Source organism: Mesoplodon mirus (genome assembly GCF_964341445.2).
Source record: "Mesoplodon mirus genome assembly, chromosome: 13".
Taxonomy (NCBI): Eukaryota; Metazoa; Chordata; class Mammalia; order Artiodactyla; family Ziphiidae; genus Mesoplodon; species Mesoplodon mirus.
In genome coordinates, this window is record NC_138989.1 from 24,208,843 (window position 1) to 24,220,370 (window position 11,528).

General features: G+C 51.2%; 1 long non-coding RNA gene across 1 annotated transcript; it reads right to left on the bottom strand.

Moving 5' to 3' along the window:
- Window positions 1-401: 401 nt before the first annotated feature.
- LOC309814474 lies at window positions 402-11,456 on the bottom strand. The gene is made up of 4 exons (XR_014295689.1): window positions 11,353-11,456; window positions 9,869-10,046; window positions 9,162-9,401; window positions 402-1,524 (listed from the first exon to the last, which is right to left on the bottom strand). It is a non-coding gene; the product is annotated as an uncharacterized lncRNA (long non-coding RNA).
- Window positions 11,457-11,528: the final 72 nt, after the last annotated feature.

Below are 11,528 nucleotides of genomic sequence, written 5' to 3' on the forward strand. Positions count from 1 at the left end.
AGCCCCTAAGCTGTCTTGTGCATTAATTAGCTGGTGACTAAATGCTTCCTAATTGTCAACTGGCTCCCACCCACACTTGTATCAAGGAGTCATGGGCATCCTCCAGGGAAAGGTCTTTTGTGAGTCCAGTGGTTCACTTTTCCACAAATGTGGGCTGAACTTCTTCTGTGGTACCAGGTCACATTCGCAGCCCTGGGGACTCGGTGGTGAGCAAGACAGACTTGGTCCTTGCCTTCAGAGCTCACATCTAGTGGGAGCCAAATAGCAACACAGGGACTTCCCTGGTGGCGCAATGGTTAAGAATCCGCCTGCCAACGCAGGGGACACGGGTTTGAGCCCCGGTCCAGGAAGATCCCACATGCTGCGGAGCAACTAAGCCCGTGTGCCACAACTATTGAGCCTGAGTTCTAGAGCCCATGAGCCACAACTACTGAGCCCATGTGCCACAAGTACTGAAGCCTGCGTGCCTAGAGCCCGAGCTCCGAAACAAGAGAAGCCACTGCGATGAGAAGCCCGTGCACTGCAATGAAAAGTAGCCCCCACTCGGGCTTCCCTGGTGGCACAGTGGTTAAGAATCCTCCTGCCAATGCAGGGGACATGGGTTCGAGCCCTGGTCCAGGAAGATCCCACATGCTGCGGAGCAACTAAGCCCGTATGCCACAACTACTGAGCCTGCGCTCCAGAGCCCGAGAGCCACAACTCCTGAAGCCTGGGCACCTAGAGCCGTGCTCTGCAACAAGAGAAGCCACCACAATGAGAAGCCCGCGCACCGCAACTTAGACCCAACACAGCCAAAAATAAGTAAATAGAATTAAAAAAAAAAGAGTAGCCCCCACTTATGGCAACTAGAGAAAGCCCAAGCGCAGCAACGAAGACCCAACAATGAAGGCCTGATGTGGCCAAAAATAAATAAATAAATTTATTTTTAAAAAATAAAGAAAAACAAACAGCAACACATAAATTTCAGATAATAACTGCTATGATTTAACAAATAATAAAAATACAAAAGGATAATACAATACAGAGTAATGCCTGAAGCTTCAGATAGGTGCGCTGGGAAGGCCTTTCTAAGGAGGTGACATTTGAGTTGAGACCTGAATGGTACTCAGGAGCCAGCCAGAGTGATGATGAGGAGAAAGAGCTGTCCAAGCAGAAAGCACGGGCAAGATCAAAGGCTGGGTGGGAGGGACCAGCTTGGCCTGTCTGAGGAACACTCACTGCATCCTTTCAGCCCCCAGGGATTCGGGAGTCAACCAGCAGGTTGGAGCTGGTTGTAAGAATTGGAGCAAAACCTTTCCTCTCCTCTTTTGCAGAGGCTGGGAGTGAGGCTTACTCTACATGGCCCCGCCTCCAATCATCTGATTGGTCAGATTTCAGGATCCTGATTGGCCTTTGGTGGTAACTAGGGCGCTCTTTCTTCAAGGTTCCAAACTCCACAGTCTTACTTCGGACTTAGGGCGGAACCCCTCGGAGGGTCCAGTTAGGGAGCACGCGGCTTCCCCTGGGGAATCCAGGCCCAGGACTCTACAGAGAAACAACAATGCAGATTGCCATGTGAAATTTCTTGATTTTTAAACGTTAATGATAAGTTGGAAAAGCTTTTTAAAAGCTGTGCAGGCCAAACACGTGCCTATAGGCAGGACCCGGCCCCCGCACCCCCACCCCCACCCCCCGCTGCCCGGGGCGGTGCTGTGGGGCGTGGCGAATGCCTCGTGGTAGAGGTGATGGAGAGAAGGAGTCAGGAAGGACACTAACTACATCCTGGATTCTGAAATACCCTGCCCTGGAGGAGGAACTCGCTGCCACAGACACATACTGAGCACCTATTGGTGCAAGTCTCTGTGCTAGGTTGGGGGGTACAAAGCACATTGTGAGGCTGCACCCTCCTCCAGGGCAGGGGGTTGCCTAGCGCAGAAGACCTGGGTTCCGGTCCTGCCTTGGCCTCCTGTAATTACCATGAGTCCTTGGGTTAGTTCATCAGCTCTGGGATTTGGCACATAGCCTTATGTTGATAGCAGGTTAACTAAATCAGGTGTGGGCAGATTATGAAAGGCCTTGAACGTCTAGGTAGGGAGTTTGGGCCGGATCTCATAAGGGGGTGGGAGCCACTGCAGGTTCTTGATCAGGAGAGTGATATTCCAAGTAAAATATTTTAGGAAAATGAATCAGGCCACCTGTGCAGAGAGGAGAGGGTCACATACAATCCAGGTGTGGTATAGTGAGACAGCACCTGGGTTTATGCAAATCAGATCTTACCACCCCAGCTCAAAAGCTTTCGGTGGCTCCCTGCAGCCCTCACAGCAAACTCCTTCCTTCTTACAATGGTCCAAGTGCAGGACCATCATCCTGGGTGTATGACCTGTGCAATTGCACAGGGCCCCACGCTTAGTTTAATGATTTACTGTCACCATCTTGAAATTCCTAAAGGGGTCTCATGTTTTTGCTTTGCGTCAGGCCCCACAAATTATGTAGCCAGTCCTGCCCACAGGGACTGGCCCCTGCTCCCCTCTCCCTTCTCATTTGCACCCCGCTTCTCCCTAATCCTTCAAACTCCAGTTGCTTTAGTCTTCCATCAGTTCCTGGAGGTTGTTCCTTCCTGCCTCAGGGCATTTGCACAACCTGTTTCTTACCTGGAACACCACTCCTCATCCCAAGACCAACTCTTTCTTCAGCAAATTTCTTCTTATCCTCCAGACCTGAGCATAATTACCTCCTGAGAGACAACTTCTCTGACCTCCCAGGATTATCTCTTCAAATACAAAAGTTTAAAAATAATTTAAAGTAGGCCCCCAGTAGAAGCTCCCATAGTGCCACGTGGTTCTCACTTCAAAGAAATGACCGTAATCTGTAACGAAAATTTTATATGGCGCTCTGTTCGCTGAGTCTGTCTCCACCTCCAGACTGTGAGTGCCACGATGCTCACGAACCTGTCTGCCTGGCTTCAAAGGGAGGCTCAGAGATGGGTTAAACGGGGTGAAAGGAGGGGAAGCCATATCTCACCCATCTTGGACCTTTCCTTCGGGTTGCGCAGAAATTTTCATAATGCCCACACACACCCAGCCCACACACCCAGCAGGGTCTGCTCTGGTCCGGGCCCTGGCCTTTCCCCAGCTGGAGCCCATTAGCTTCAGACCCTCTTGCCCCGTTCCCAGTGATGGGACAATCCTAGAGGTGGGTTGGGAAGGGGATGCATTTTACAGAGCCAAGCTTTAGTCTAAAGGAAGCAATAATGAAATAATTTCAGACCTCTGACAGCAGAACAGCCATGGGTGTTTGGGGGCTTTGTGCTTGTAAAGGCTTGAGTAACTAATATCCAATTGGGGGAAATTTTCCTTCTCTTAACCAAGTAAATAAAACCATTCATACCACAAGAGGTAGGAGGAAGGGACAGAATTTGCACAAAACATAAAAATTTGTTGACCCTGGCAAGATGAGAAAGAGCATCATGCCTGCCCAGGTGGCTCACATTTATTAAGTAAGTGCCATGTACCAGGATCTGAGCTAAGCTCTTGACACACGTAAGCTCCTGAATGCTCACCCTAACCCTGTGAAGTTGGAACTATTCCCCTCCCCACTTTGTGGATGAGGAAACTGAAACGCAGAGAAACTGGGTAACTAGCCTAATGTCACACAGCAAGGAAACGACAGAGTTGGGATTTGCACCCAGATCTGTCCAACTCCAGATCTGTTCTGAGCCCTTCACTACCACAAAACAGCTACTCATTTGGCTTGCTGTGTGGTTTTGGGCAAATTTGTCAACCTCTCTGAGCCCCATAATCTTTTTTTCTTTTTCTTGAACCCATGCCCCCTGCAGTAGAAGCACAGAGTCTTTTTTAAAATAAATTTATTTATTATATTTACTTATTTTTGGCTGCGTTGGGTCTTCGTTGCTGCGCACAGGCTTTCTCTAGTTGTGGCGAGCGGGGGCTACTCTTCTTTGCGGTGCGTGGCCTTCTCATTGCTGTGGCTTCTCTTGTTGCAGAGCACGGGCTCTAGGGCGCTCGGGCTTCAGTAGTTGCAGCACACAGGCTCAGTAGTTGTGGCTTGCAGACTCTAGAGCGCAGGCTCAGTAGTTGTGGCATATGAGCTTAGTTGCTCTGCGGCATGTGGGATCTTCCGGGACCAGGGCTCGAACCCGTGTCCCCTGCATTGGCAGGCGGATTCTTAACCACTGTGCCACCAGTGGTTAAGAAGCCCGAAGCACGGAGTCTTAACCCCTGGACCGCCAGGGAAGTCCCAAGCCTCAGATTCTTCACCTATAAATTGCCCCTTATTTAAGCCACTCTGTGCTAGGTACTGCCTGACTCCTCACGGTGCCTGGTGAGGGAGGGAATGTGGCAGAGCCAATGATTTGTGTTCTTCAACCTGTTTCCTCTTCCTGGGCCCTACAGTTAGCAGAGTCATGTGACTACATTCTAGCCAGTGAAAATTACATGTCATCCCTGGGCCAAAGCAATTAAGAATGGGTGAGTCTCTTTTGATTTTTAGTCTCCCTTTCCACATGCAGAGGATTCAGGAATGGATTCCAGGGAGCGCCTCGGGGAGTCACTGCCTGGAAGAGAGCTGCCTTCCAAGGAAGATGGGTTAGGAGACCCCTGACCTATATCAGACTTTGCATGAGTGAGGAATAAAGTATCATTGGGTTAAGCCACTGAGATTTTTGTTTTGTTACAGCAGTTACCATTAATTGCACTGAATGAAAATGTATCAGTTATTAATTTCCATAATAATGCTGCATAACAAATCACCCCAAAACTTAGTGCCTTAAAACAGCAACCAGGGACTTCTGTAGTGGTCCAGTGGTTAGGACTCCATGCTTCCACTGCAGGGGGCACAGGTTCGATCCCTGGTCGGGGAACTAAGATCTCGCATGCTGCGCAGCACGGCCAAGAAAAACAAAACAAAAAACCTCACAAAAACCAGCAACCATTTAGTTAGCTCATGATTTCATGGATTGGCACTTTGGTCTGGGCTCAGCTAAAGGTTCTTTTAGTCTTAATTAGCTGATTAGCACAGCCTCAGCCAGGGCAGCTCATTACTGTTCCAGTGGTCTCTCATCCCGGAGCAGGATAGCTCAGGCCTGTTCACATGACAGCTGGGAGGATTCCAAGAGAATGGGCAGAGGCTACAAGACTTCTTACAGTCCAGACTCGGAACAGGCAATGTCACCTCTGCTGTATTCTATTGGCCAAAATAGGTCATATGGCTGAGCCCAGGTTCAAGGAATGAGGAAATAGGCTCTATCTCCTGATGGGAGGAGTTCCAAAGTCACACTGCAAAGGGGCTTGCATACAGGGAAGCAAAGCACTGAAGTTATTTTGCAACCAAACTACTACAGGAGGTATTAGTGCCCCCATTTGAAACTTCCTTCCCAGCTTCAGGAAGATGAAGTGGCTAGTGAATGGAAGAATCAGGATTTAAGCAAAACCCGAAGCTCTCTTCATGCCCCAAGCTTCCCGTATGACTCCGAAGACCGGTCCTCTTTGGCCAGAAGGAACCTCCCCACCTCTGCTAGCTGAACCAGGAATCCAGCACCCTGGCCTCCCAGGGAAGGGGCCCCCAAATCTGGATCTCACTCTGGCCTTTGGAAGAACAGGGCGTCTTTTCAGATATTTGAGTCTAGGAAACACCTTGAGCTTCAAGCCTTGAGAAGCTGTGACTGCAGTGACCTGGGGCTGGCAGAAAGGCCTTCCCCTCCTGGCCTTTACACATCGGATGGCCCTAGAGTCCTACTTCACTCTGTGACCCAGGCAGAGCCCACACCCTCTCTGTGCCTCAGTATAAGGATGCAAAGTATAAAGAGAAAAGTGCTCAGCCTCTGGAATCACAGCACTGGGCTCAAATCCTGACTCACTTGTTGTCGGTCCTGGGCAAGGCCCTTTCACTCTCTGAGCCTCACGTTCTCTTCTATAAAACAGGTGTGAGAGAAGAGGAGTCCCCATCTTGGGGGCTGTTGTGAGAACTGAATGAGAGAATGCACAACATAAATGCATGATGTAAATGACCTACTACCCCCAAGGTGGACTTAATAGCTGGCAGGTGGTGTTAGCATCATGTCAACCAAACCCCCATTTTACAGAGGAGAAAACAGAAGCTCAGGCAGGTGATGTGACTTGCCAAGGCCACACAGCTAAGGAGCAGTGATGTCACCAGTGATGTACTCAGGTCTATCTGATTCCAGAAGCCAAGGTCTTACCCTCTCTAGAGTCCTAGGTTTGAGTTGCCTCTTGCAGCCATGTGACCTTGGGCAAGTCCCTTTTCTCTCTCGGTCTCATTTTTCTCATCATCTAAATAAATGATGATCTGCCTATGATGCCTTGTGCATTTTCCTCAAATGGGAAAATACATGGAAAGTGCTTAGCACAGTGCCTGGGACAGACTTGTGTGCTCAGCAATGAGAGGCTGCTATAACGGTCAGGGGCAAGTTGCTTAACTCTCTGTGCCTCGGTTTCTCTATCTGTCAGATAGAGCTAATGACAGACTTATCTCATTGGGTTGTTGTGAGGAATAAATGAGTTACTGTGGGCTAACCTCAGCACAATGCCTGGCACATGGATGCACTTCATAAGCACTTGCTATTATTTTAAAAGTTCAGAAACCTGTTCCAAGCTAGCATGAGATGATGGGGATCCCAGCCCCCCACTGGCTGAAGCTCCAGGCACTGCCTTTGCTACCATTCAGCTATTATTAGGCCCAGCGTCCTCATCTCAAATCCAGATGGGGAGCTAGAAGGGCGGGCAGGGCTGGGCCTGGCTGGCGGATGGCTGGGAACACTGCTGGGAGGCCGGTTTGGGTTTGGGCCCCACCCTGCCTGCCCTCCCTCGCCTGCAGTGGGTCCAGCCGCCACGTCTACACTTGGCTCTGAGTCTGCACCAAACACTCCCTCCCACCGTGGCCGCCTCCTCTGGGAAGGTTCAGAGCATTTCGTGGCCTCAGCACTTTTCTGCCCGCCCCAGGGAGGCCAGGCCTGCGTAGAAACTACGAATTGGACACTGCATGCCTCTGGAGCCTGCAAAGGGGTCAACCACCCTCCTGTCTAAAGGTCTTCATACCTACAGTGAGGCCTACTGGGTCCACCAAGGGGAAAGGGTCCACACAGCTGGGTTCAAATCCCAGCCCTACCACCAATATGCAGTGTCAATGTGGACAAGTGACTTCCCCGAGCCTCAGTTTTTTTAATCCATAAAATGGGTATAATCTTAGCACCTACCTCACATGGCTATGGTGATGTATAAATGAATGAATGGCACATAGTAGGGACTCAGTATGTGCTAGTTATTGTTATTTCATGCTTGAGTGTGCCAGGCCCTGAGAGGGAAACAAGGATTTGGGGAGGCTGGGGATTTGGGGTACCAAGTGGCTCTACCTCCAATTGCTGTGTGACCTGAAGCCTGTTCCTTGCCCTCTCTGGAACTCAGATTACCACGAGGTGGGCATCTAGGACTCTATGATGCCACAATTCAGCTGCTGTGCTCACAAGTAGTTAAGAAACATGACAAGGCCCCATGTGGGCAGAGATCCCAAATGGCAGGGTACCATGGTTAGGAACAAGGGTTCTGGGGAGTTCCCGGGCAGTCCAGTGGTTAGGACTCCACGCTTTCACTGCTGGAGCCCAGGTTCAATCCCTGGTAGGGGAACTAAGATCCTGCAAGCCACGCCATGCAGCCAAAAAAAAAAAAAAAAATCAAGGGTTCTGGGTTCTAATCCTGTGTGAGGTGCTGGTGTGGCTTGGCCTTGCTGAGCCTGTCTCCTCTTCTGTATAATGATGGTTCTACCTCACAGCGTTCAAGCTGTGAGGTTCATGATAATAACAAAACTGCCACTCATGTGTTTTTATGGTTCCAAACCCCTGGCAGCAATTATACAGGGCCGCTACCATAAGCCTAGATTACGCAAGGCATCAGGGAACTCCCAGAAGTGATAAGAAGTCCAGGCTGGCCCATCCAGAACCCTCTCCTTTTTCCATGAGGCTGGTCTCCTGGGGTTCATCACACCCCATTGGGCATCTCAGATCCCCTTCTCCTTCCCAGGGCTCACTTGCCTCCAAGTTTCCTACATTGAAGAGTCACTCCTTTCCCATCCTTCAGCACCTGGGGCCAGGCCCACTTCTCCTCCAAGGCCGGAAGTTTATCTGACAGTGTCGCTCAGAGAACACAGCAGCTGGATGACATCATGGAGGAGACAGCCTTGCCAAACTGGTTTGCCAAACAGATCCCCAGCCCCACTCCTGTGGCTGCTGACCTTGGGGGCCTCCAGTTCTGCCCACAAGGGAGAGGGTCACAGCCCTTGGATCCAGCCAACCCCAGCAAGAACCAGTTCTTCTCCTCCAGGGTCCCCATGCTCCAGCCTCGCCTACTTGACTTTTCCCCAGCAAAGTCCTCAGAGTCCTACCTGACTTCCTTTGCTCTCATGCTGTGCCCTCTCCAGGTTGCCTTTCCCCACCCCTTTCACATGCCAAACAGCAAGTGAGGGCTTTTTCTTCACAACTTTTAGAGTCCAGATACCATCTCTCCCCCTACCCTCACCAGGCTGTGAGACCCCAACAGCAGGTCCAACTCCAATCTAGCTCTAACCCCTCCACACCTTCCACTGCCCAGCAGGCTCTGGACCCCTCACAGGCCCAAGGTCTTGGCCTTGAGTGGCCTCACAGCCACTTGTGAGCACATCCCAAGGTGGGGTCTCCCTGAAAGTCTTGGAATTTTATGTTGTCTAGTCTGGTGGGGAAAGGGCTTAGAAAGCTCAGGCCACAACTCCCCCATCTTGCAGATGAGGAAACTGAGGCTCCAAGTGGAACAAAACTTTGCCTGGGCTGAAGCCGGGCCTAAGACCCATCACTCCTCTTGCCTCCTGACCCCAGGACTGGACTTTCTCTGCAGGACCCCAGGGAGGGGGAGGGAAAGCCAGGGAGATTCAGGGATCTGGCACTGCCAGCTTGGTAAAAATATTTATTCTCAGACTGAGAGACTGGACCAAAATAATACCCTTGGCCCCTGAGCTGCTCCAGCCACTCCCCACTCTGCCAGTCCAGGGTTGGACCTGGAGAAATCTGGACCCTTTCTGGGAGGGCCTGAAGTGAGCCAGTCCAAGCTCCTCATTTTATAAATGGATAGACTGAGGCCCAGGCCACCCCAGTGCCCATAAGACATGTTCACCCTACTCACCTGTCACTCAGGGCCTTTCACAGATGAAAGGTCTTCCATCCCCATTTCCTGCTCCATCCACAGTCCATCTCTCCTCCTTTTCTCACTTACAAACCTCCTGGCCTTTATTCACACTGTCCCCCTGCCACTAATACTCTTTCATGTCTTTCTCCCTCTTCTCTGTGGGATGGATTTCTTTGCACCCTCCCTCAAGGATCAGTTTGCTCCTCCTCTAAGAAGTCTTCCAGGATTTCCTCCATCCTAGAGGCAGCAAGGTGGAAGAAAGGGGCTTTAGTATGGGGCAGAATTCCACTCAAGTTTGAATGCCATTACCAGCCAAGGTGCCTTCACTTCCCTGAGCTTCAGCTTCCACCTCTGTAGAATCCGGGTAATACTTATCTTGCACAGTGCTCAATTTGCAACGGGGCAAACCCCGTGTCAGACATGCAATTGGTGCTCAGTAAACACCAGGACCCTCCTCATGGGACGTTTACTCCTTCCTGTGCTGTGGCTGCAAACTTCTCCAGAACCGCACCCGGACTGCCCTTTGATATTTGTTTCACCACTATCTCATCCCACCCCTTTCAGATAGGAAGGGAAAGCAAGTAGGTGTGGAGGAGGACCCCAGCCCTGAGGGCTTGATGGAGGGGCAGGACCCATGCTTATCTTCAGTACTACCAGGAACTAGTGAGCAGTGTGTGACACAAAGTCCTCTCTCAGAAACTCACCTGGGCCATTCCTCCCTCCTGGGGGGTGGGGGCAGAGCTAGCACGAAGCAGGCCATTCACTGGAGCCAAGAGACGCCACTCAGGCGGCTTACGTATGTGCCGCCCCAGGGGGCTGTTCCGATGGGCTCGCGAGGTTTGAATAGGACCGAGTTGGCTTTGGAGGGCGCTGAACCTTGTTCTGGAGAATAAGATGACATCTAAGTTGGGAATTCCCTGGCGGTCCAGTGGTTAGGACTCTGAGCTCTCACTGCCAAGTGCCCAGGTTTAATCCCTGGTCGGGGAACTAAGATCCCACAAGCCACGTGGCCAAAAATAAAAAATAAAAAAATAAAGTTTATTAAAAAGAAAATGACATCTAGGTTAACCAGAGAGGGCCTACATGGGGCCTGCTCAGGAGAAGGGGACCTCGAACTAAAGCCCCAAATTGGGCTCTGTTTGTTCCTCCTCCCATGTGACCTTAACAAGCCTCTTCCCTCTCAGAGCCGTGGTTTTCCCATGTGTAAAACGGGACCACCTCTCAGGGATGTGGGAATGCAGTAAGACGACACCTTTAAAAGAGTCTCAGAGTGGATACTGGCTCTCACTCTAGATGGGGGCAAGGTGTGGTAGTGGGTGGTCACAGAGGACCTGGACAGTGGGCCTGAGGGGCTCTGCTGGAGCAACAGGCTGAAATCACTTCCACACAACCCCGTATCACAGTGGTTAAAAGCACAGATTCTATACTCAGAAGGTGCTGGTAGGAACCACAGTTCCACTACCTATCAGCTGTTGTCCTCAACTGTAAAATGGGACAGTAATCCTGGGCTCAAATGGTCGTTATAGGGACTATATGCCTGGTACATGGCAAGTACAAAAAAATGAGTCTATATTATTATTGTTATTATTTGACAGACAGGATTCCAGACCCCACCTCCCAGGCTCCAACTCCCTTTGATGTCCATGGAGACCTGTGGGAGGCACCCTGACCTCTATCACAGGGGACAGAGTGGTTTTCTCCAGTGGGTCTGAGCTCTTGGGTCCCCTGGCTGATTCCTTATGTTGTCTTGGGCATGTTGGCTCTCTCTGGGTCTCAGTTTCCTCCATTTGTTGAATTCTGGGCTTCGTGTTCCCTATTTAACTCCACAGCGCTGCAAGAGGCCGACGCTGAGGGGCTTGGAAGCGAGAAGCATGACAGATAAGGTCAATATCTGTGCAAAGGTGTGTCGGCTGGGGAAGGGGAGTTGTGTGATTGACCCTGCTCCATCTGAGGTGATCCCTGAGGTACTTCAACGTAGGGTTAAGGTGCTGCCAGCCACTTAGTCCCTGCTCTGAGGTGACCCGGCCCAGGTGTGCCGAAAGCAGCCTGGGGGCAGCGGCCAAGCCAGGGCACTTGAAGCGAGGAGGGGGCGGAGTCGAGTGAGGGGACAGGGTCTCACGAACAAAGAGGAGGGCGGAGAGGGACAGTCCTGAAGGCTCCGCGAATAGTACGATCCCGGACCACTTACCGCGGCTTTGGGCGCCCTCCCTGACTTTGGCGCAAAGCTGCATCCTCCTGGTGACGCCCACCCGACCAGCGAAGGCCACTTGAACAGTGGCCCCAAGACTGCAAACCCCTACAACCTAGGCCCGTGAGGGGCGGGGCCTCTGCTAGGGGCGTGGCCGTCAAATTGAATTTCCCCAA